We start from the raw sequence: 26,403 nt of genomic DNA on the forward strand, positions 1-26,403 counted from the left end.
CTATTAATGATATTCAGTGCCTCAACCAGAGGACTGAGTTCTACAGACTAGTAACTAATAAGTTTTTCTAATGTCTTGGCTTATAATGGCTTCAGAGGTTCCCTTTTGAATATTATTTATATTTGATTCACAGGAATGAATTTTTTCAGGTAGAAAAATTATTTTAGGATGGGTACATTCCCATTTTCTCTTAAATCATACCAGTAAGTTGCCATTTACTCTGTGGGTGATGTTGACCTGGTTGATTACCAAATTCATTAAATCAAAGACATATATACACTTCGTTGTTTAATGATGTGATACTTCCATTTTATCAGCCTTTTGTCTCTTAAAGTTCTAATGTACCTTCTGTATCAGATAGTTTAATAACAAAATGAGGATTAGAAACAAACCATATGGAGAACAAGATGTTGTGTACCTGTTGTTTTCACTGATTTGTTTTTCTCTCTTCTGTTCTTACTGTTTCAACTATCATCTCTGTGCAGATAATTCAAAAATCTGAGTTACAGTTGTGACCCTCCAATTGTTCCTTTGAGATTGCCCCATTTGGGTGTCTTAAAGTTATCAAAAACGCAGCTCAGCTCATTGTCTTTTAAACTAGTCTTATAGTATATTGTCCTAAATATGTCAGTAGTGCCATCATGTCCCTAGTCACTCAGGAAAATCATAAGTTACTATACACATTTATGAGAATGCTTTAATAGTATTCATCTATTAATTCAGTAAACATTTCTTGAACTACTGCTATATGCAAGGAACTGGAGGTACTACATAGATAAAGAAGATAGCTGTCAAGGAATTTGCAATAATGCTGGGTAGAGACAAATAAAACACTGTGCAACTGATTTCTAAGCACTGTGGCTAATGTTCCCACAGAGAGGGGGAGGCACCTTCCTAAGGATGCAGTATAGGGAGGAAAGTAGGAGAAGCTTGAATTATATTTTTTAAAGACCACATAATTGTACAATAATGTCAGCTTGGGAGAAATGTTCAGAGGCATGAATTTTTCAGTAAATAATTTGTCAGTATATGAAGTTTTAAAGAATGATGCATTTTTTTTTGATGTAGCAGTCTAATGAAATTATCCGAAATCAAGAAAAATCTTTATATATAAAAGATTTGTTTGTATAAATCTTTTTATTTTGATTTAATTGTAGGTTCACATGCAATATGAAGAAATAACAGATCTTGTATACCATTTACTCATTTCCCTAGCAGTAACATCTTCCAGAACTATAATGTGATATCGCAATCAGGATATGGATAATGATACAGTCAAGATACAGAGTAACTTTGTCACACAAGGATCTGTTATTGTGTTGGCCTTTTATAGTCCTCTTTTCCTGTGACATCCCTGACCCCCGGCAACCACTAACATGTTCTCCATTTATACGTTTTTGTAACTTCAAGAATATTATGTAAGTGGAATGAGACCGTGTGTGACCTTTTAGGATTGGCTTTTTCCAGTCCCTGCAATGCACCCAGGTTGTGTATATTTTTGTTACTGTTTATGCTGAGTTGTATTCCCAGATATGGATGCACACAGTTTAACCATTCACCTGCTGAAAGACAGCTGGATTGTTTCCAGTTTTTGGCTGTTATGAATAAAGCTCCTGTGAACATTCATGTACATGTTTGTATGAACCTAAGTTTTCATTTTTGTGGGATAAATGCTCAAGAGTTCAGTAACTCGGTTGTACAGTAGTGTGTAATTTTTTAAGAAACTGCCAACCTTTTCCATAGTAGTTGCACCATTTTACATTTCTGCCAGTACTTAAAAGTACAAAGGATGTATTTGTTATTTCTAAAAATAACAAAACGAGTTGTGCCTGGGTGGCTCTGTTGATTAAGTGTCTGACTTTGGCTCAGGTCATGATCTTGCAGTTCACCCCATTAGGCTCTCTGCTGCCAGGGCAGAGCCTGCTTAGGATTCTCTCTCTCCCTCTCTTTTTGCTCCCTCCCCCTCAAAAATAAATAAACATTAAAAAAATAAAATAAAATAGGGGCACCTGGGTGGCTCAGTTGGCTAAGCATCCGACTTTGTCTCAGGTCACGATCTCACGCTTCGTGAGTTCGAGCCATGCATTGGGCTCTCTGCTGTCGGCACAGAGCCTGCTTCAGATCCTCTGTTCCGCCTCTCTCTGCCTACTCATTCTCATTCTCTCTCTCTCTCTCTCTCTCTCAAATATAAATAAGAACAGTTACCAAAACAAAAACAAAAACAAACCATTAAAAAATAAAATAAAAGTAACAAAACAACATAAATATCTACCAAAAATGTAATAATTATTGATTATATATCTGTAGCATAGAATACTCTGTGGGTCATTAGAAATTTTTATATAGTGTTTTTTGTTATTATTGGAAAATAGTTATCTTCAGTAAAAAAGCAGAATCTAAAATACTATTACCTCAAGTAATAAATGCATAGAAAATAGAAAAGTAGTTCATAATTAATAATTTGAATAGAGAATGTTTATGATAAGTATCTGTTGAAGGATATTTGTATTTACCTTGGTTCTTCTGCCATTCCTAACAGCTGATGGTACCATTTAGGAACAAAAGAGGAAGAGAATATATTCTTTCCTAAATAATGCTTGATTATGGCACTATCAAAGAGCTTGGGGTATTCACTGTCAAGGAAAACAGCTTTTCATTAAAGTCAATATAACAACCTTAAGAATACCTAATCCTATGATTTACTGCTATAGTCAGGGTACTTGATCCAGTCTGTTTTTCTTATCATCCCACTATGGGAATATATAAATGTCCTCATTCTTTAAAGTTCTTTTCTTTTCTCCATACATATGTGAAAATATATGTATAGACTGTAACTGACTTGGAACTGCATCTCTGAACTGAGGACTCTTGCTTATTTTTGTGTTCGACAGCTCTATCCTTCATTTCCTGTGATTTTCAACACCCTTTTTGCTTCTCCTAGTTCAGTCCTTCTCCTGGAAGTTCCTCTCTCCATTTTTGAGCCTGTGATCCCATCTCTCACAAAACTATTTTGTATTTTCCATTATGGGTAAATAGAATTGTCTGTCTTGCAGACACCACTTTCCGAGCACCCTTTCCACTAGATGCCAGTATTTAATATTAAATAAATTTTAAAAAGTAATTTCTTACTTTTGTTTAAATACTATTGTTGTAATCACTGTTTTTCTGTCTTTTATTGAAAATGTAAAGTATTAGGTTGAATCATGTGAAACTGATGTAGTGGTTGCATATGGCAATTTCATATTCCTTACATGAATATCTCTTTAGCTTTATGGGTTAAATACCCTTATTACATTAGCCTGAAAACTCAGCCACCCATTCCATAGATTGTTGCTTCAGTGCAAAAATGAGCACCGAGTTGTTTTTTTTTTTTTGTTTTTTTTTTTTTTTGGACATCTGTTATCTATGTAGTACATTTTCTTTTTCTTTTCTTTATTTTTTTCTCTCATTGTTTTATTTTATTTTATTTTTAAATACGAAATTTATTGTCAAATTGGTTTCCATACAACACCCAGTGCTCATCCCAACAGGGAGCACCGGGTTTTAAATAACAATCTGTCACTGTTTTGGGGAGTATAGAACATTTTTATGTTGGTGGTTTAGTATCTAGCCTTTTGTAGTCTTCATCTTGGTATAGGCATAGTTTTCAACAGTAATGCTTCTAAGTGTCATTCACTACCTTCTGCCTCTGTGTTTAATCTGCCAGTGTTCAAATAACATTGCAGTGTTCCTGAGTTATAGAGATCTTAAACCAAAGCCATCTGTGGGAAGAACCGAAGAGACATAAGAAATGTAAACCCCAAACAGTGCAGTATAGCTCTGAGTGCTCTAACAGGAGAATGCTTCACCTTGTGCTGCTGCTACAGTCATTACAGAGCTAAGGCCTTGGGCCAGTCTTTCTCTCCATGTTGGCTCTGTGTTGGGACAACCCAGAGAATTTTAAAACACTGATGTCCAGGAATAGTGATTAAATTGGGGCCTGGGCAATCATATTTTTAAAAGCCACCTCTCTTTGATTCTAATGGTCAGCTTAAGTAGAGAGCCTCTGTTTTGGACCAATTTTGAAAGCAGAGTCAGGCCAGAAATATCTATTGACTCAGAAAAATCACTGTAGTGACTCAAAGGCTAATCTTGGTGCAGCATGGGAAATACACCTGGATTGTTTTTTATTATGTTTTTTCCCTGCAAGTTACATCTAAAGAGATAGCTGTTAAAATGGTCATTTTCTTTTTTCTTGTTTTGTTTTGTTTTTTTTTTAATGGTCATTTTCAACAAGAATAGCAGTATGTCATTAATGGAGTTTAGAAAAGTATAAATGCAGATTTTGTGAAGGCTGAGGCTAAATTAAAACACAGTGATAAGACAGGTGGTCAAGACTGTCAGCAGCAGCAGTGGTAAGTCATGTTGATGGCATTTGCACTTGATGAGATGTGATGAGAATGTCACATTATCTTTGTGGTCTTCCTCCATAAAACCCATAACCCTAGCCTAACCGTGAGAAAAACAGACAAATCCCAACCGTGGGTCATTTTGCAGAGTACCTAATCAGTACTCAAAATTGACAAGGTCATCAAAAAAAAAAAAAGGAAGGAAAGTCTGAGAAACTCACAGCCAAGAGGAGCCTAAGAAGACATGACAACTAAATGTAATGTGCTATCCTGGATGGTATCCTAGAATGGAAAACAAGTAAAAAGTAATCTAAATAAGAATACAGGTTTTAGGGGTGCCTGGGTGGCTCAGTCAGTTGAGTGACTGACTTCGGCTCAGGTCATGATCTCACAGTTTGTGAATTCAAGCCCTGCATCAGGCTCTGTGCTGACAGCTCAGAGCCTGGAGCCTGCTTCCGATTCTGGGTCTCCCTCTCCCCCTCCCCGTCTCGTGCTCTGTCTCTCTCTGTCTCAGAAATAAATAAACATAAAAGAAAAATTAAAAAAAAAAGAATACAGGTTTTAGCTAATAATAAGGAATCAATATTGGTTCATTAATTTTGGCAGATGTGCCATACTCATGTTACGTGTTACTTTAACAGGGGGACCTGGTATGGGGCCCATAGGAATTTTGTTATCCTCACAGTTTTTCTGTGAACCTTGAACTCTTCTCACCCTAACCAGTAATTTAGTGACAATGATGCCTTGGTAGTTAAGATACCATGCTGATGAGTGTATGATTTCTAGCTAGCTGTATTTATTAGCCCCATGACAGGTTACGGATATGTCCGTCCAAATCCATCACTCCTAATAGAAAAGCAGCATAGATTCACACCATAAAGAGTAGAAGAGTAATAATTATATCTTTGTAATTTAGAGCACATTCCAGTGTTGCATACTATTTCTACTACCCCCCCCCCCCCCAGAAAACAAAAGAAAGAGAAGAAAAGAGAAAAGGTAAAACTGAAAGAAGGAAGGAAGGCAAGAGGAAAAGTAGAAAGAAAAGAAAAAGAGAAGGCACATTGGTTGGCACACATGTCTGTATAGATTGAAAGTTGTAAGGATAAAACCAAGTCCTAAATAAGAGGTAAAAGATGTTAAGTTGGTATTGGTACATGATGTTGGAATAATTCACAATGTTATAAGCAGTGGTAATTAAGTTTAGCTGTTGCAGCGAAAGTATTTGGGTTGACAGGTATTAAGCAGTGAAAGTAAATTTTAGGTTTCTGTGGAAAGAAACTACTGACAGCTGTAAGATTTTTTTGGATGTCTGTGAAAACAAATGTTGAAGGTGTGTTAGAAATGTTAACATTGTCGTGTAGGGGAGCATAAGTGGCTAAAATGGACTGGGCTTTTTATAAATAGGGTGAGTTGACTGGTTTTGTGTATGAAATTAATGATCTTTATACCAATGAGTGAAGTAAGTCATTTTATTTTGCAAAAGCAGTGTAATGTTTTTTTATCTACAGTTTCTTGATAAAATGTTTTATTTACCTTTCTCCTGTTTGACCATCATATTCTTGGTAGTATGTGGTCCTTGTTTCTTTGCCTTTGCTGTGATGTAATTTGTTTTTCCCTTAGCCTGGGGTGTATCTTGATCTTCAAAATAACTAGGCATGCCATTTACATGAAACAGATAAGCATACACATGTAAATCTTCATTGATTCTCTGAGAGGTGGTGTGTGTTTTTTCCTTTTTCTTTTAAAAAATATTTATTTTTTTATTTTTTGGCTGGCAGCCTTAATAATGTTTTCATAAAATATGATGGATTTATAAATCTGTTTAACATGCCTTTCCCTTTTTGTCTTAGTGCTTTGCTTCTAAGTTGCAGATGCAGTGGCTGAACAATACGCTGTGTGGTGTGACAGGTAAATTTCCCAATTTACCTGCCGTAATAGTGTGCTGTGTAATGCTATTCAATCATCTCTGAATTTTACTTGCCTGATTAGTTGAGTGAAGCAGATTTTCAATTTAAATGTAACTTCATCTGCTTGATTAAAAATGTAACAGAACATTATCTGCTGCAAATAAATTTCAGTGGAAGAGATGATTTTGCCTGTTTAAAAATAACATCTGTTTATATTGGCTGGAAGCAGACGATTAATACTTCTCTAATTTCGAGGTTTACCAGTCCAGCTCACCTGTCTCTTTGCATGGATAGTTGAAATTGATGGCTGTCGAGTATAAACATTTACCTGTTGATGTTTAGTTGATGGATTTCTTTTTTAAGGATAATACAGAATCCCATCATTGGGCATTCATTTATTTGCTGCTCATCAAGATGATTGACAGTTTTGCCAACAACATGGAAAAAGGATCTTCCTTCATGATGCATACGAGAAAAATTTTACCCCTCAGTGATGAGTGCCCTACAGAAAAACAGATTTTTGTGAATTCTTTTTCATAGTTGGTATTTATTTGAATTCTGAGTTTAGAGTCCATGAGTATAAATTTCAGTCAAGTGTGTAGTAAATGAGGGTAGGTAGTACTCCCTACTGGCATCTTTCATCACCTGATTATGTGTGTAGGCTGTAAGGACAAGAGGGAGAAAGATAGGAAAAACCAAAACGGTTATTTTTTTTTTCCCAGTGCTTAGCATAGTGTTAGGCATGTAGTAGACCACTCAGTAAATATTTATTGAATTTGACTTAAATATCAGGAGGAGGGTATATTTGATATCCTACAAATATAACAAACTAGATTTAGTTGGCTTAAATAATTTAAAATCATAGTAAAGAGAAATTATAGAATAAGAGTTTGTCCTCTCTTTTTTTTAATGGATACTTTCCTTATGGAGTTTATTAGAAGTACGTTTTTAAATGCAGAATTCTCCCATAAGTATCCTCTAGAAAAAAAAAAAAAAAGACATTGTTCACTGTTAATTTTCCTGATAAGTAAAATTGAGTTAAAAAATAGATGTAAAAAATATAACACTAGGAAAACAGCAGTACAATTTGGTGGGTTTTAGTATATTTAGCACATAGTGTAAACAGTATTTGTTTCTCAAAAATTGGTATAGTTCCCCAATTTCAAAAAAATACTGTTCTGTTTTTGAATGCTGTATTTATTTTGGCAGCTTATTCTGAACATGTCACTTACTTATAAAGGAATAATTTTGTATTATTTTGATAACACTTTTGTTCTTTATCATAAAGCAAACAAAAATATTACGGGTGTGAAAGTTATTGAATTGATATATTGAAAACTCTTGTTTCAATTGTAAAATTTAGGGGTTGTAGGCCATTATATATAATCTAAATCAAAATTGTGTAGTTTATATTTTTCAGGAAAATATTTGAGGAGATGTGTATCAAAATACTTTTAATCAACTAATCAAGAGAATTAGTCAGTCTTTTCTCCCAAACATAAAGTGTAAATTTTAACCTCTAATCCATTCTGCTGATTTGGACATTTTGGATTATTTGGTTTTTTATTTACAAAAAGTAAATATTTGGGAGTTGAATTTGAGTCTTTTCAAATCCGTCAGGTTAATCCTGGATATTTAGCAGAAATTTTTTCCCTGATGACTTAGGAGAATAGCTCAAACTACAAAAATGCACAGATACTTAAATCTAAGCACATATATTCTAACACTGTAACAGATTGCTTTAATTTTATTTAATATTTCAGTTAAATGTGAGATATGTAGGTTTTTAAAAAACTGAATGAGGTTAACAAAGAAATTTAGAATATGTTATAGCTTTCTTTGTTATTACCTTGTCCTTCCTGTTTATTCATGGTTTTGCAAAAGGTAGATGAGGGTTTTTTTCTGTTTTAGTTGTTCAGATGATATTTAATGAAAAAGAATGAACTTAGAAGAGCAGAGTGTATACCTAAAGAAGATGCTACTACTTGAAATTGTATTAATCTTTAGGGTCTTCAGAGATTTGCTTTAAAATGTTAAACTTTGTCACAAATCTTAAAAGGAGGTGAAATGACAACAAATGTTTACAGCAGCATTATTTGTAATAGTCAAGACATGGAACTAATCCAAATGTCCATCAGTTGATGAATAGATGAATAAATTGCAGTATATTTGTACAGTAGAATATTATTCAGCTATAAAAAGGCATGAAGTACAGATGCCTGCTGCAACATGCATAAACCCTAAAACGTTATGCTAAGTCCAAGAAGTCAGGCTTAAAAGGCTACACATCCTAGGATTTCATTTATGTGAAATATCTAAAATACACAAATCCATAGAGACAGAAAGTAGATGAGTAGTTGCCAGGGGTTGTATGGAAGACGTACTGGAATTTGATGGTGGTCATGGCCACACACCTTTTTGAATATATTATAAACCACTGAATTTAGGGGCGCCCGGCTGGCTCAGTTGGTTAAGCATCTGACTTTGGCTCAGGTCATGATCTTGCTCGCGGTTTGTGGATTTGAGCCCCACATTGGGCTCGGGGCTGACAGCTCAGCGTGGAGCCTACTTCTGATTCTGTGTCTCATTCTCTCTTTGCCCCTCCCCTACTTGTGCTCTGTCTCTCTCTGCCTCTCAAAAATAAATAAATGTTAAAAAAAATTAAATTTATAATTATAAACCACTGAATTTAAAAGGGAAACTTTTTTTTTTTTTAATGTTTATTTGTTTTTGAGAGAGAGACACAGCGTGAGCCTGGGGAGGCATAGAGAGAGGGAGACACAGAATCTGAAGCAGGCTCCAGGCTCTGAGTTGTCAGCGCAGAGCCTGATGCGAGGCTCAAGCTAACCAACATGAGATCATGACCTGAGCCGGAGTTGGATGTTTAACCACCTGAGCCACCCAGGTGCCCCAAAAGGGTAACTTTTATGGTATGTGAATTATATCTTAGTTAAAAAGGAGGGGGGTGAAATATATAAACTGCTGGTTTATAGAGAGATTGTTACCAGAAGAGCTTGTCATTCTTCATTTTCTTTAATATGTAAAAGTAAAATCTGGGACTAAGACACCTGAACCTATTGATAGGGAAATGGGCTGACAGATTGAGGCTGGCCTTTTGGGGAGCTTTTTTTTTTTTTTTTTAATTAAAAAATATTTATGAAGTGTCTGACTTCAGGTGATAATCTTCCAGTTTGTGGGTTTGAGCCCCACATCAGACTAACTGCTGTCAGCCTGTCAGTGCAGGGCCTGCTTAGGCTCCTCTGTGCCCCATCTCCTACCCTTCCCCCACTGACACACTCCTCTCAAAAGATAAATGAAACATTCGAAAAAAAAAAAAAAAGAAGAAGAAGAACAACAACAACAACAACTTGATTTAAAAAAATTATAAAATTGTTGGGGCACCTGGGTGGCTCAGTTGGTTAAGTGTCTGATCCTTGGTTTCTGCTCAGGTCATGATCCCAGGGTTCATAAGTTTGAGCCCCACATAAGGCTCCTCGCTGACAGCAGGTGGCCTGTTTGGGATTCTCTCTCTCTCTCCCTCTGCCATTCCCCCACTTGATCTCTGTCTCAAAATAAATAAATTTTGAATATAAAAGAAAGAATTCTAAAAAAGAAATTATAAAATTGTGGGGGCGCCTGTGTGTCTCAGTCGGTTAAGCGTCTGACTCTTGATTTCGGCTCAGGTCGTGGGCTCACGGTTCATGAGTTTGAGCCCCATGTGGGGCTCTGCACTGACAGCAGAGCCTGTTTGGGGTTCTCTGTCTCTCTCTGGACCTTCCCTGCTCGCTCGCTCTCTCTCTCAAAATAAATAAATAAACAAACATTAAAAAATTTTAAGTTGCAGTTATCAGTCTTTTATGAAACCTTAAGAATAATATTTTAATTTTTATTAATCATAGAGGCATATTTTATTTTTATGTTACAGTTTCATATTAGTGTTATCTTTACTTACATGTTTTTATATATCATTTAAAGATTTATAGTTAGGTGTAGAAATTTTAAATTTTAAATTTTTTTTTTTTTTCAACATTTATTTATTTTTGGGACAGAGAGAGACAGAGCATGAACGGGGGAGGGGCAGAGAGAGAGGGAGACACAGAATCGGAAACAGGCTCCAGGCTCTGAGCCATCAGCCCAGAGCCTGACGCGGGGCTCAAACTCACGGACCGCGAGATCGTGACCTGGCTGAAGTCGGACACCCAACCGACTGCGCCACCCAGGCGCCCCTAGGTGTAGAAATTTTAAAAAGCCTTGCAGAGAATCAGGCTGTCTGGAAATCGTGCGATTATTTGTAAGGTTTCAGTGTACTCGTTTCAATTTGAGAGACTGACAACTTTTCAGGTAGATTGTAGATACTATGTTAAGTTACAGAAACTTTCCCTGCTGGAAATATTTAAGAAAATAAGAGTAATTTTATATTAAAATTAATGTAGATATTTATGAAGTATAAGTATATACTAATAATAAGTTATGTTGATTAAAACTTTTCTGAGTACTTTTTGCATTAAAAATCTCACATTAGCATTAGGTTTGTAAGATGTTCATATGATCAAAATTAGGCATTTCTAAAATTTAATGAATAATAGTACAATGTGTACCCTTTGAAATCATGAGAACGTTCATTTTGTAATGCAGAGGAGAGAGAATAGATATTTGAATATAAAATATCAGTCCAGCTTTCAAAATCAATCCACTGTAAAATATTGGTTGCCTTAGAGGTCAGTCATACTGAATTGTATGCTCTATTATTTGAAGTGTGGTTTGTTTTTAACCTGCTGCGGAAATCCTGTTCCTTCAGTTATATTTTAGGGCTGCTATGTGAGTACATTGCTGGGTTGGCTCTAGGTTTTTGGAGCTTGGGTCCCATAGGCATTCTTAGTAACTTGCTTTCACAACTTTTGCTTTTATATTCAGCTGAAACAACAAAAAAAAATTGTTGATATTCAAAGTGTTTTGACCTACAAAATAGCAGGTTTTTATGGTTCAACCAAATGTCATTTGCTTCAGATTACTAGGCATAGGAGTATAATTTCTGTATTAATAGTAAACATTTATTGTACTTTTCTGAGCACCTCATAGGTATTAACTCATGTTATCCTCACAACAACCCAGTGAGGGTTGTTGTCATCTCACTTATAGATGAAGAAGAAGGTCTGAAGAGATTAATATCCCTAAGTAAAAGAGAGGCAGGCTCAGGATTTCAGCCCAAGTAGTCTTACTCCAGAGCCAATACGCTTACCGACAATGTTCGGTTTCCTTCTACTCCTGCTCTAGCCCCTTCTTTACCCTCTGGTAGTTTTGTAAATTAAAGCCTATTTCTTTCTCTTGCCTTGAGCCCTCCTTTCCCTACCCAGTGTTAATTAGGTGTTGGACTTTTATTGCATTGTATTTGTTTTGTAACTATGTCTTATTCCAGATGTGTTTTGTAACTATAGGAATAGATACTTAAGGAGTCTTTAAGCAGAATTTACTATACTGATGTTCACACTTGTACATATTATTTTGTCAATTTCAGAAGGTTTCTATGGTTTATATCAGTTCAGTTAACACTTGATGAATGCTTTTGTGTCAGATCTTATTATGTAGCAACTTAATATGTGTAATAATGTTGTTAACTGGACTGATAAATCTTGGAATCAACTTAGTCTGTATCGTTTGAAAATTCAGGCAGTGTTTTGATCACTGGTAAAGTACGTTTCCTGTTTTATTCAGTTCGTAATGGCAGTTTTCCAGGTTCCCGTTATTGGCTTCCATCAAGGCAACAAGCATCCAAAAAATATGCCAGAGCTGGGAGGGCAAGAGATACTCTGTTTTTTACTCCTAGAGCCTGGTCTGTTACTCATCCTGAATCCCTTTCTACCTCTCTTTGTGGAATTTTTTTCTGTACTTGGCATTAGAAGGGAAATAGTATCAATACCCTAAAGAAGGCAATGTGATATGACATTATATTTAAATCACCAGAGTATATCCAAACTTGCTTAAAAATTATATGCTCTGAAAATTAAAAAAAAAATAAAAAATTAAAAAAAAAAATTATATGCTCTGGGGGCCTCTGGGTGGCTTAGTTGGTTAAGCATCTGACTCTTGGTTTTGGCTCAGGTCATGATCTCATGGCTTATGAGTTCAGGCCCTGCCTCGAGCTCTGCACGGACAGTGCGGAGCCTGCTTGGGATTCTCTTTTTCCCTTTCTTTCTTCCCTGCCCCTGTCCCCACTCACATGGCCACACTCTCTCGCTCTCAAAATAAATAAAACTTAAAAAAAATTGTAGTCTGTTGCAGTGGTGTATGAATCTGGTTTGCTAATGGCACAATTTGTACAAAGTGCGTTAACAAGCATCACATTATGGGTTAACAAGCAACCCATAACAAGTATCTGGGTTGTTTTGTGGGTTTCTTACATTATATCGCGTGACCGTAGAGTAGACCTCTTGGGCCCAAGCAGCCTGAAACTTTGCTTAAGGGAATAAACTAAAACTGAAGGGTTCATTTTTTTTTTTTTTATTAAAAAAAAAAAAAAAAAACCCTTTTTTTTTTTTTTAATGTTTATTCATTTTTGAGAGACAGAGAGAGACAGAACATGAGTGGGGAAGGGGCAGAGAGAGGGAGACACAGAATCTGAAACAGGCTCCAGGTTCTGGGCTGTCAGCACAGAGCCCGATGCGGGGCTTGAACTCACAAACTGTGAGATCCTGACCTGGGCCGAAGTCGGACGCTCAACCGACTGAGCCACCCAGGTACCCCTAAAGGGTTCATTTTAAAATATGGAATAGCTGAGGTCAAGTTGAATAATTTTTGAGTTTGAGAGTGAGTTTTATTGAATTACTATTTGTACTAGCTTTTTAGCATATGAAACTGTCTAGTGTTAGATTATCAGTAGTTTCATAACAGAGACCATTAACATAGTATTGGGTGAGGAAATGAGTTCTCATGCTATTTTTGGTATGCCAGAACCGAAGGAAGCAGCCATCTTATACAAAAATTTAGTGCTGATTTTATTGTTTATACTATTGCTGTTAGATATTTTTGTTACATATAGCTAAATAAACCTTTGATTTAAAAGTTAGAAAAATGACTTATGAGTAAATATAACTTAGACAAAAATTTCCATCATGAGGTACATAAGAGGATAAGTAATTGAAGGGGGTAAATGAGTGAGATTGAGGTTAAAGTGACCTATGCATAAAGGGTTTAAAACTGGTAAGTAAACGGGTATATTCGTTAACTTAGGGAATCTTTTATAAATACTTTATTGTAAAATTTAGAAATAGCAATATAAAATAGTATCAGTTTATGGTCTTGGAGATATTGATGGCTTTCCCAGTGAGCACCTGATGTCAGATGCTGTGGTCCTGAGTTAGTCCTCTTTCCTAATTAATCATCAGCTGTTGACATTTTTCCTCTTGGCCTCAAGGATACTGCCTATCTTGGTTTTTCTACCTCGCTGGCCATACCAAGGATTCTTTGGTTAGTTCAGCGCTTCTGTGGGAAATGCTTGGTTGAGAGTAGGGCTTAAAAAGCTAGTTTGTCTTTATAAATCTTGATTCTGCTGCTTATTATGTGACCTTGGGCAAATTACTCACCTTCTTGTGCTTCAGTTTCCTGATCTGTAAAATGGAGGCTTACTATGAGGATTAAATAGCTTAATATATATAGTAAAGCTTTTAGAATAGTATTTGGTGCATACTGTAAGTGTTAGCTATTGTTATCTTTCTGACCTTTAAACATTATTGACCTTAGGTCTTGATCTTCAGGCCTTTTCTCATATATTATTTCCTACAAGATCTTTTAATTTCTGTGGCTTTCCTTCCTCTGAAGGCTAGACTTATTTCCTCTTGCTTTTTTTCCAGCTTTATTGAGGTATAATTGACAGTCTTGTGTACTTAATAGACACCTTAAGAAATCACACTCTTGATCTTGAGGTTGTAAGTTTGAGCCCCATGTTGGGTGTAGAGATTACTTAATTTTTTTTTTTAATTTTTGTTTATTTATTGAGAGAGAGGGAGAGCATGTGAAGGGGAGGGGAAGAGAGAGAGGGAGACAGAATGCCAAGCAGGGTCCATGCTCTCAGCACAGAGCCCAAGACACAGGGCTCGATCTCATAGACCATGAGATTATGACCTGAGCTGGAACCAAGAGTCGTTCACTTAACCAACTAAGCCATCCAGGTGCCCCTTAAAAGAAAATCTTAAAAAAAAAAAGAAATCACATCTGAGGTCTTGATTTGGCTTTCCTCTTCCCTCCTCCTACCCTAGACACTTAATCTTAGCAAATGGAAACTCTGTTTTTCCAGTTGCCAAATAACACTAGAGTCATCTCTCTTCTTTCTTGCACACTGCACCTTCAGTCCATCAGTAAAAACAGTTTTGGAATATATCTAGAATCTGATCATCCAGTAACCCATCCTGGATGGGTATCATCTCTTGATGAATTGTTGCAGTAGCCTTCCAACTGTTCTTTCGGCAGATATTTTTGTCTTCTTATAGTCTGATCTCCATAATGCAGTCACAGCAGCCCTTTTGGTCAGGTCATGTGAGTTCTTTTTATTTACTTTTTTATTATTTTTTTTATTTTTAAAATTTACATCCGAATTAGTTAGCATATAGTGAAGCAATGATTTCAGGAGTAGATTCCTTAATGCCCCTTACCCATTTAGCCCATCCTCCCTCCCAAAGGTCATGTGAGTACTTAAAAAAATTTTTTTTAAAAATGTTTATTTGAGAGAGAGAGAGAGAGAGAGAGAGAGAGAATGTGAGCAGGAGAGGGGCAGAGAGAGAGGGAGACACAGAATTTGAAGCAGGCTCCAGGCTCTAAGCTGTCAGCACAGGGCCTGATTTTGTGCTCAAACTCATGAACTGTGAGATCATGACCTGAGCTAAAGTTAGACGCTTAACCCATTGAGCCACCCAGGTGCCCTTGTCATGTGATTTGTTTACTCAAAATGTGTCAGTGAAATCTTACATGGTGAAATTCAGAATCCTTACTTTGTTTTGTTTTGAGTATTGTATATTCTTTTATTTTATCTTTTATTTTATTTTATTTATTTTTATTATATTTTATTTTGAGAGAGAGAGAGAGAGAGCATGAGCAGGGGAGGGGGTTGGAGAGAGAGAATCTTAAGCAGGCTCCACACTCAGCACAGTGCCTGACACAGGGCTTGTTCCCGCAACCCTGGGATTGTGACCAGAGCCAAAGTCAAGAGTCAGATGCTTAACTGACTGAGCCGCCCAGGTGCCCCAGAATCTTTTTTGTTAAATGTACTTGCTATCATTTTTTTCAAGGTATTAAAAATCTGTTCTAAACATACATGTGCATGTTTAGTTTCATATGGTTTATTTTTACTCTTTAAATTTTCTTTCTCTGTCCTACCTCTTGTGGATAGCATGTGAATAAATCTTGAAATTTGGGGCAGGAGAAGTGGGAAACGTTAATCCACTTCTAAGGCTGACATCATTTTGAAAATAACTGATTCTAAGGATGAGCAGAATATATTTTATTTAATAGTTCTGAGAGATAGATTTTCATAAACTTTTATCCAAAGTAACTAGATTCATACATTCAGTATAAAGGGTGTTATGAAAATGTAAAGTTCATTAATATGCTGTATATTTTTATCCCCTTGAATGTAATTTAGAGATTATATACTGTAATAGGATTTATGACATTATACTGTTTAATCTTTAGGGTGTTACAAACACATCAGGGACAGTTGGCAGTAACTGAAGTTTGCCTGCATTTTAAGAATGTATTAGTATTACAGAATATCATGAGTTATACTTTAAAATAAATAAAATTTATACTCTTAGAATATTTGCAGATTCAAAGACATTTTTTTCTGCAGGCCAAGAATAAAATCTTTAAGAACTACCAAGATGAATTAAAGATGAAATGATTTATTTCTAAAGTTAGGCCTTAATTAATACATGGGGGATGATCTTGGCATTCCTTCAAAGTATTTGTTTGTGTATCTGAGTTTGCACCTCCTCAGTAACCTAACTGGGATTTATAAAATGGAACAATCTCTTTTCTCCAATTTGGCACTCAAAAGGAGCTCTGACTTATAAAAGGTAAGTGTATTTTTCTCAGGAATAGCCTACCATTTTAAAATAAGACAACAGAAACAATGGCTCAGTGAACTTTCCTCGGTGCTTTTTTTCTTTGTAGACAGTAAACACATTGATATAAAATGTGTATATTATTTGAGTCTTTAAACCATTGCTTTTTTTGTTTGTTTTAATTCCATTGTTTATCATTTCTTGTATGTTGGATTTGAATAGTTTAGATTGTAAACTTCAAAAAGAGCAAAGCATTTATCTTTCAGCTTGTGGTCTTGATGTATCATGCACAAGTAGGTACTTACACGCTGTTTGATGTCACTGTTTCCATTTTGGGAGAAGAGAGGATCGATGGACAGAAATGAGGAAAATGGAATTTTAAGATCTTTGGAAATCATATTTTTCACACAGTTGCTCTTCTTTAAAAGATGCAGGGGGTAGTTTTACAGTGTTTTTGTCCTATTTTGAATTGGGGGTTTGATACGTTTTTTTGTCTTATGTGTTATATCTACATACGTTGAAAATGCTATCAGACACTGTTATACATTTTGCTTTCTCTTTTCAAACATATTTTAAAGATCTCAACAGGATAAAGGACTAGTACTATTTCTTTTGCTCATGTTTCATCTGTAAATTCAGGTTTTTGGCTTTTTTTTTTTTTTAATTGTTATTTTAGAGAGATGTAAGCAGGGGAGAGGGGCAGAAGGAGAGAAAGAGATTAAGCAAGCTCCATGCTCAGTGCAGAGCCTGATGCAGGGTTTGATCCCACGACCCCGGGATCATGACCTGAACTGAAATCGAGAATTGAGTGCTCACCCGACTGAGCCACCTAGGTGCTCCCTAAGTTCAGGTTTTATTCTGGTGTCATGTTATTTCTCTCGGAACCTTTAGCAGTGCTTTTGGCGTAGATCTGCTGGCTGTGAATTCTCTTACTTTTCCTTCATCTGCAAATATTTTACCCTCATTTCATGAAGGGTATTTTCCCTGCATCTGGAATTCCAGGTTAACAGTTCTTTTCTGTCAGTCCTTAAAAATGTTGTTCTCCTTCTTTCTGGCCTCTGTGGTTTCTGATGAGAAATTCTCAGTCATTCCGATTTTGTTTCCCTATAAGTAATGCAAGTAAGGGTGAAAATTTAAGTTTTCAAGCTACTGTTTCCTCAGATATTTTTTCTGTACCACACTCTCTTTTTCTTCTTGGATTCCAGTGGAATGAATATTAGATCTCTTGTTATTGTCCTACAAGTCCCTGAGGTTTTTGTTTCATTTTTAAATATTTTTTCCTCTCTCTTCAGAATGGGTATTTTGTTGTCTACGTTCAGTATCACCTATTCCCTCTATCATAGTCATTTGGCTGTTGAGCTTGCTCAGTGGAATTTTCATTTTGGTTATTGCATTTTTCAGTTTCTAAATTTTTCTTTTTGTTCTTTATGTCTTCTATTTCTTTGAAGATATTTCCCATCTTTCTGATCATTCTAAGGGTATTTGTTTTTACCTGTTGGAACGTTTTCATAGTAGCTTCTTTTTAAAATCTTTGTCAGATAAATCCATCAGCGTTGGCATCAGTGTTATATGTCTTTTCTCATAAATGGAAGTTTTCTTAGTTCTTCTTGTATCAGATTTTTTCGGACTGTATTTGGGACAATCTGAGTATTACTTTGTAAGACTGTGTTTTGTTTAAATCTTATAGTGAATGTTATTTTTGTTCTAGTAGGCAATCAGTCTGGTCAGGTTTGGGCTGCAAGTTCTAACCAGCTTCTTGGGGGGTTATAGTTCTAATATTAGTTCCTTCTACAAAATCTTTGCCTTACCACGAATGTGTCCTGCATGTGTGCCAAACAGTGGCCAATTTGGAAACTGGTTGGTTGCCTGCCCCCATAGTTTCGTTCTCAAAGTGTGTGGTATGTTATTTTATTTTATTTTTTTTTAATTTTTTTTTTCAACGTTTATTTATTTATTTGGGACAGAGAGAGACAGAGCATGAACGGGGGAGGGGCAGAGAGAGAGGGAGACACAGAATCGGAAACAGGCTCCAGGCTCTGAGCCATCAGCCCAGAGCCTGACGCGGGGCTCAAACTCACGGACCGCGAGATCGTGACCTGGCTGAAGTCAGACGCTTAACTGACTGCGCCACCCAGGCGCCCCAGGTATGTTATTTTAACATTAGCTCCATGTATGCACAGTTTAGGGGTGAGCTCAGAGGTTCATAAGCAACATCATGGGGTTGCTTCCTTGAGCTTCTCCCTTTTTACAACCTTTTTGGTTCTTTTGGCTACCTGGACCGCTCCTCCTTTTGGTCATCCAGCCCCAGAGGTAGAGCTTTAGGTACCCCCTCCTGCTGCATACTTCTTGCAACTGTATCTACATTTGGAGCCAACTAACAGGAAGAAAAAAGGTAAGCAACAGTTCATACCATTTTCTTGAAGAAGTCTTCCTCAGAGTTTAGACTCCAGAGTTGCTATACCTGTCACTGCCTCTACCACCATTACAAGACTGCTTGGGGGCTAGGATACAAGAGAATGCTGAAAAGCATACAAACCTGGGGAATTTTCTCTACTCTGAGTGATAGGAGATTTCCTTTCCTGCACCTCAAGCTGCAACTAAGAGGCTTGTCCTGGAGTTCCTTCTGTCTGCCCTTTTCTCTGTTTGCCCAAGTGCCCACTGGCAGGTTCCCCTTTTGAGTCTAGGCCAGAGGAGACCAGAGAGAGGGGAAAATGGTGAACTCACCACTAGTTTGCTGCTAATTTGAATTCTGATCTTCCCAATCGGCCTGCTCATATTTTCAGATTCCTTAAATAGCTGCTTTATGCATTTTGTCTGGGTTTTATACCTACATTCAGTGGGAAAAACAGGGAAGAGTATGCTTATTCCATTTCATCTGGAATTGGAGCTCCTCATATTTTTGAAATCACCAAAAAGTTTAGAACAAGTGAAGTAATTCTAACTCTAGGTTGTGGGTTTCCTCTTAGTCTGATGACATGCTGAATGTGTTTTAAGAGTGTAGGTGAGGGGGCGTCTGGGTGGCTCAGTTGGTTAAGCGTCTGACTTCAGCTCAGGTCATGATCTCACGGTTTGTGAGTTCGAGCCCTGCGTCTCTTTGTGCTGACAGCTCAGCCTGGAGCCTGCTTCAGATTCTGTCTGCTCCTCCTTCATTCATGCTCTGTCTCTCTCAAAAATAAATAAACATTTTTTAAAAATTAAAAAAAAGCGTATGTGAAAAAACTAACCTATATATGGGTTGAATGTGCAAATTTATAAAAACATTTTGGGTGCTGGAAGTCATTGGGATTTTTGCTTTTTTTTAATTATTTTTTTAATGTATGTTTATTTTTGAAAGAGAGAAAGAGAGCACAAGTCAGGGAGGGGCAGAGAGAGAGGGAGACACAGAATCTGAAGCAGGCTCCAGGTTCAGTGCTGTCAGCACACAGCCAGATGCGGGGCTCGAACTCACAAACCGTGAGATCATGACCTGAGCCGAAGTTGGGGGCTTAACTGACTGAGCCACCCAAGTGCCCCAGATTTTTGCTTTTTTAAATAAGCATGGTACCAGGGCACCTGGGTGGCTCAGTGGGTTGAGTGTCAGACTCTTGATTTTGTCTCAGGTCACGGGCTTATGGTTCTTGGGATTGAGAATCCCATGCTGGGCAAAGCCTGCTTGGGGTTCTGTTTCTCTGTCTCTGCTCCTCCCTTCTGTGTGTCCATTATCTCTCTCTAAATAAACACTAAAAAAAAAAAAAAAGTTAAAACATTAAATAGGTAAGGCACATAAATCTTTTCCTATATAAAAAGTAATTTTAGGGGCACCTGAGTGTCTCAGTCCGTTGAGCATCCCACTTTGGTTCAGGTCATGATCTCACAGTTTGTGAGTTCAAGCCCCGCATCGCATTGGGCTCAGTGTGGAGCCTGTTTCAGATCCTTTGTCCCCCTCTCTCTCTGCCCCTCCCCCTCTTGCCCTCTCTCTCAAAAATAAACAGTTTTTAAAAGCTAATTTTATCTTATTTTTATGTCTTTCTAATTTATCACAAAGATTCCAGTGTAAATATCTAACAACTATTTTCTAGCAAGATTTATTTTTGTTTGTTGTCCGAAAGTACAGTGGGTTTTGCTTTTTTTTTATCACCAGTGCGTTTTGGAACATTTACTGAAAAATTTTCTTACGTTTTTTTTCTCTTCTCTCATTATGTTTCTTATCTTTCCTTTTCTGTCCTTTTTGTGTGTTTTCATTACTATATTTATTCAGACTCCTTCCTCCCTTCCCCTCCCCCCCGCCCCCATCCTGCTAAAATAGATGATAGGAATTATTTGGGGGTGTTTCTCTGAGAGTTTAAACTGACTGGGAAAGTAACCCATATTCCCCCCAACCCAAGCTATCCCCTTGGCTAATTAGAATTCCAAAGGGCATTAATAACCATTTAAATCGGATTATACCTACCATTGCTAAAGGTGAGATTTCAGCTTTAACCCCCTGTTGACAAACCCAACACCTGTCAAAACTGGGTAGGAATTCAGCATTTTGTTTTCATTTCTGTCCTAAGGAAGAAAACTCCAAACTCCTGACACAAAGGTTGTACAGACCACTCCACCTGCCCACTTGTAGCAGTCTAGTTTCCAACAGTGTAAGGAAGTGCTGCCGTTAATTCAGCCATCGTTAGAAGGCCAAAGCTAAATAAATAGCATGTTCTGTGAAAATAACATTTGCATTGTTTGTGAAAACCCTTTGGGGCAGAGCTGTAGAAAACCAGGTAACAGTAAATGTAACAGTAAATAATGGTTTCATTAAATGTAAAAGTGTTACAAAGTGCCAAAAATTCTCTTCTTAGCAATTGACTCTTGCAACAGTAATTTGACAATAGAAATCTCCTAAGGGTCATTAAGCTGGTGGAAAAACAGCTATAATTTCACAACTTTAGATAAAAACAAGTGGAGATTGAGTGACCAATCTTAAAGAGTGAGAAGAAACCAAAAAAGAAAAAAAAAAAAAAGGAAGAAAGAAAAAAGGGGAAGAAGAAACCGTACAAGTTATTCAGTTCAGATTCCTTCATGTAGGTTCTGTCTTTCTCCAACACAGTGAACATGGTCACCTCATAGTAGTCTCTGTGTAAACATCTCAGTGACAGCAAGTATTAAAAAGGCAGTGGACCTGGAATCAGATGACTTGTCATTGTCAGGGAATCTTGATCTGAAATTAATAGCTATTATTTGTTTATTCTCCTTTTACCCCCTAGCCATAGAGTATTATTTGAATATAGCTGCATGTTTGCTTATTTTCTCCACTCTTCATTCCCTGACTCTGCCACTAGATCAGGTATGTGTTTTTTTAATTTAAAAATATATTGGAGAATAAGATAATAAGCATGGCTGCAGGAGAGCACTCTGCATAATACATAGTTGAAGTTGAACAATTTTAAAGCAAATAAAGGAACCATCAGATGAAATGCGTATCTTTTTCCACTTAACAGGCATTTCTCAAAGAATAATTCTTTTCACTGCTAATGTGTGCGTCAGCTTTCAAAAATTGTAGATTCAGGAGCTAAGTAAGAAAAATTAGTTGATTTGAGAAAAAGACATCTACTGGAATCTGCACAGCACTCCTTCAACAAAGATATCTATTAGTCAATAGATGTCATCCTCTACACCTGTCTAAAACGACTCATTTCTTTTCCTGATTACCACTTATAGATTTTTCTCTTTTTAAAAAAAAACTTTACACAAAATGTAAACTTCATACATTGGGATTATTCTTTGGTCTGGATCTTTTCTTTGAATGAAATAAGCTTTGGGATGCTTATTTAGATGTTCAATGGAACAGTGTGGAGAACAGTAATTGTGTTTGGGCTAAAGAATTAATCCATTTAGTCATGGGAAACATTACTTAGCTTTTCCTTAGCAGCTGAATTGTGGTGCAACTTAGGGGCTGTTTTAGGATTTTAGCCTCAAATAGAAACTTTTAGAAATGAGAGTTTATTTGTATTGATGAACATATGCTTTTGGATAATGAGCCATTGAACTGATTTCAATGAAAGTAAAATTGTTTTTCAATTCAATTTTTATTTTATGTTTAACCATGAATTGAAAGGGCAATATCTTTGTATTGCCCAAATTATTAAAAAAAAAAAGGATCTTAAAGTTAGAAGAATAATTCTAATGAAGAAAATGGTTTAATAAGTCATAATTGGTATGGCTTCAGAAAGGACTTGTAAATTCAGAAATTTCTGATGGTTAGTTGCTATGACACTTTTGTACTGTGTCAACTAGGCATTGTAATAAAATTACTTTGATCAACTGTAATTATTCTCTTAAAACAGAAAAATTTACTACATTGTGGGTACTATTAGGGTAAAACAGGGTGTTTGGAAGGTTCTTTTCCATCTCAGGTTCTTTTCTTATCTCATGTTATTTTTTAAAAGTTATTAGTTTAAATGATCGGGTAAGAGCTAATTTCCCAACTGATACAAGCTACCTGCATATATGCACCTGTACTGTAGTCAGCCAAGATCTGCAGCCTAAAGAAAAATCTAATTATTTTCTTTTTAACTTTGTGCTTATTGTAGCCCATCTGTTTATGCTGTTGGATTTTTCCTGCATTTCATATAATAATATTTTATATGCACTACCAATTAACAAATATTTATTGAACATTCACTATATGCCTAGCATAGAGTTGAACTATACTGAGATGGATAGTTACATATACTCAGACGGAAAAAGAAACAAGTTCTGGTTTCAACTCAGACCTTCAAATCAGGAAGTTAAAGCTGTTTAACTTACCTCCAAAGCTCTTATAAGCTTCTCTCAAAGAATTTGCCCTTTGAGTGTGAGTGTATATGTGTGTGTGAATACTACTGAACCTTTTAAACTCTGCAGTAGAGTTTTCTTTTAATTACAGCCTTATTGAGATATAATTCACATACCATATAATTTACTCATTTATAGTGTATGATTCAGTGGTTTTATCTTACTGAGTTGTGCAACCATCACCATAATTAATGTTGAAACGTTTTTATCACTCAGAAAGGAATCCATGCCCATTGGTAATCGCTCTTCATTATTCCCAAAACTCTCAGCCCAAGGCAATCACTGATACTTTCTGCCTCTTACTGATTTGCCTATTCTGGACATTTCACATAAGTAGAATCTACAATATGTGGTTCTTTGTGACTGCTTTCTTTCACTTAACGTTTTCAAGATTTATCCATGTTATAGCATGTGTCAGAACTTAATGCCTTTTAATGGCCAAATAGTACTCTATTGTATAGGTATAACACATTTTGCTTATCCATTATCAGTTGATGGACATTTGTGTTGTTTTCACTTTTTGGCTATTCAGAATAATAGCCAAAATGGCTGTAAACATTTGTGTGTAAGTTTTCTGTGAACATATCTTTTTTAATTCTTTTGGGTGTATAACCAGGAATGGAATTGCTAGTTCTTACTCATTTCTCTTTTATAGAATGCATAATTTACTCTTAGCTAAATGTTATTTTCCTCTCTTTCAATTTTACCAGATCTCTCCAAATCAGGCCCTAGTTACTTCTCTGACCATCCTACTGTTTCTGAGGAGTTGTGTTTGTGTGTCAAGGCATGCCTCAAATGTATCTCCTTTGTGAGATCATTTCCAGTCCTACCCACCAAATAATTATTTTTTTAAAATAATGTATTTATTTAAGTTTATTATTTATCTATCTATCTATCTATCTATCTATCTATTTATTTTGAGAGAGAGTGTGAGTATTAGCAGGGTAGAGGCAGAGAGAGAGGGAGAGAGAGAGAATCCCGAGCAGGCTCTGCCCTATCAGCATGGAGCCCAACTGGAGCCCATCGAGGGGCTTGCCGAGCTCAAACCACAAACCCCTGAGATCATGACCTGAGCCGAAATCAAGAGGCAGACACAGCTGACTGGGCCACCCAGGTGCCCCCAAATAATTATTTTTTGAGTTAATCTTTAGCACTTGACTCATATTGCTGTTGTAATAAATTTTATGATAGTTCGATAATGTGATTATGTGCCTAAGTCTCACTATATTTTGAATTTTTGAGTACAGGGATTGCCAGGAATCTTTGTTTCTTTGATGATATATAGCAAAATGCCTGGTATGCGGCACTTAATAAGGGTTGTTAGATAAAGTTTTGTAGTCTTTCTGCTCAGTTTCTCTGTGATAAAAATCCATCTTACGTACTACTGATTTTCCTGTCCTCACACGGGCATTCAAAACTTTTTGGTTTCTACCTTATCCACCAAAGCACTCATTGTTTCCCCAGATTTTCTTCCTTTTCAGCTTTCTCATTTCTTTCTGCTTCTTTCCCTGTGCAGAATGTTGTTTTCTATCTTGTCTCAACCTTTGGATAGCCTTGTTCCCTTTCAAGCTGTTTGTGAATCCGGTCATCAGACATATTCTTCATCTATATTTTTAGGGTCAGCCTAAACTTTGGAATCTATATTATGCACTTACCTTGCTTTTTTTGGATTTTAGGCTAAGGAACAGAATGTTCATTTAAGCAGTCTTTAGTTTTCAAATCCCATTTTACAAATTACTGGCACAAATGATGACTGCCAACACCTATGTCTCTAATTCCCTAGCCACCCCAAATAATTCTTCCCTCCTTTGTATTACCCCATACTGCTTTTCTTCCTTACCCCTGTTAAGGTGCCCTTCTTTTTTCTTTCTTAGGTATATACCCAGCTTTTCTGGTAAGAGTAGGACAGGATAACTGCTTCATCCTTTGCTGAGGATGGGCTCATGGGTGAGTTGTTTTGTGGAAAGCACTCATATGAAAAGCTATGTTTGTCAGAGAGACACGTAGGTAATTCAGTACCTTTGGTGCCTCATATTTCCTGGGCAAGGCATATTGGATTTCTTTTTTTTTTTTTCTTTTTTTTTTTTTTTTAACATTTATTTATTTTTGAGACAGAGAGAGACAGAGCATGAACAGGGGAGGAGCAGAGAGAGAGAGGGAGACACAGAATCTGAAACAGGCTCCAGGCTCTGAGCTGGGATTTTGTGTCTCCCTCTCTCTCAAAAATAAATAAGCATTAAAAAAATTAAAAAAAAAAGATGTGGTTTATATATACAGTGGAATACTGCTTGGCAATGAGAAAGAATGAAATCTTGCCATTTGCAACAACGTGGATGGAACTGGAGGGCATTATGCTAAGTGAAATAAGTTAGAGAAAAACAGATACCTTATATTTTCACTCATAAGTGGAATTTGAGAAACTTAACAGAAGACCATGGCGGGAGGGAAGGGGAAAAAATAGTTTCAAACAGAGAGGGAGGCAAACCATAAGAGACTCTTAAATACAGAGAACAAACTGAGGGTTGATGGGAGTGGGTGGGGGAAAGGGGAGAATGGGTGATGGGCATTGATTGAGGAGGGCATTTGTTGGGATGAGCACTGGGTATTGTGTGTAAGCGATGAATCATGGGAATATACTCCTGAAGCCAAGAGCACACTGTATACACTGTATGTTAGCTAACTTGACAATAAATTATATTAAGAGAGAGGGAGAGAGGTAGTTTTATGTAAATCTGTGTCAGAAGTATCAAAATTAACTTATCTGGGGTTGATAGCTTCTATTTATTTTTGTTAGGCTGGCTTTAGAAGAATGATATTGGCAAGGCATGAGAATTGTATTATTTTCTAAGGTGCCAAAGGCAGCTTAAGACAATTTTAAAGATGAAAGAGACACTATGTGTTGTATAAAACATAGATGGAGAAATATACTATGATAGAAAGAGTGTTAGAAAGTTTATGGGCTTTGGGTTCAGATAGACCAGAGATTTCTGTTTCAGTTTGACATTGTGAGCCTTAGAGTTTCTCTGCTATAAAAAAAAATGGAGATGATAGTACAAAAGGTTGTTATTAGGAGTGAATGAGAACTTGTGACGTGCACTTAGCACAATACCTGCACGTAGTGGCTTCTCATGAATGTTAATATTAAGTCAACTCTCTTCTTATCCTTTTGTTTCTCTCTGCCTTCAGGAATTTCCTTCTCCTTCTTTCTGATCAGTTCAAATCCATCAGTCAACCTGACATCTCATCTCCTTCATTGAAGCTTTT

The 26,403-nt window shown here is 36.5% G+C and overlaps 1 protein-coding gene and 1 long non-coding RNA gene across 4 annotated transcripts in view; both read left to right on the forward strand.

The window, feature by feature from the left end:
- The window catches only part of ZCCHC7 (zinc finger CCHC-type containing 7), a 252,484-nt gene that overhangs the window by 52,962 nt on the left and 173,119 nt on the right, over positions 1–26,403 (forward strand). The gene's annotated exons all lie outside the window — the stretch shown is intronic.
- LOC147574914 (uncharacterized) lies at positions 14,206–22,632 on the forward strand. The gene is made up of 2 exons (XR_015242852.1): positions 14,206–18,245; positions 18,492–22,632. It is a non-coding gene; the product is annotated as an uncharacterized LOC147574914 (long non-coding RNA).

Source organism: Puma concolor, chromosome D4 (genome assembly GCF_028749965.1).
Source record: "Puma concolor isolate L17-30 chromosome D4, mPumCon1.1.hap2, whole genome shotgun sequence".
Taxonomy (NCBI): Eukaryota; Metazoa; Chordata; class Mammalia; order Carnivora; family Felidae; genus Puma; species Puma concolor.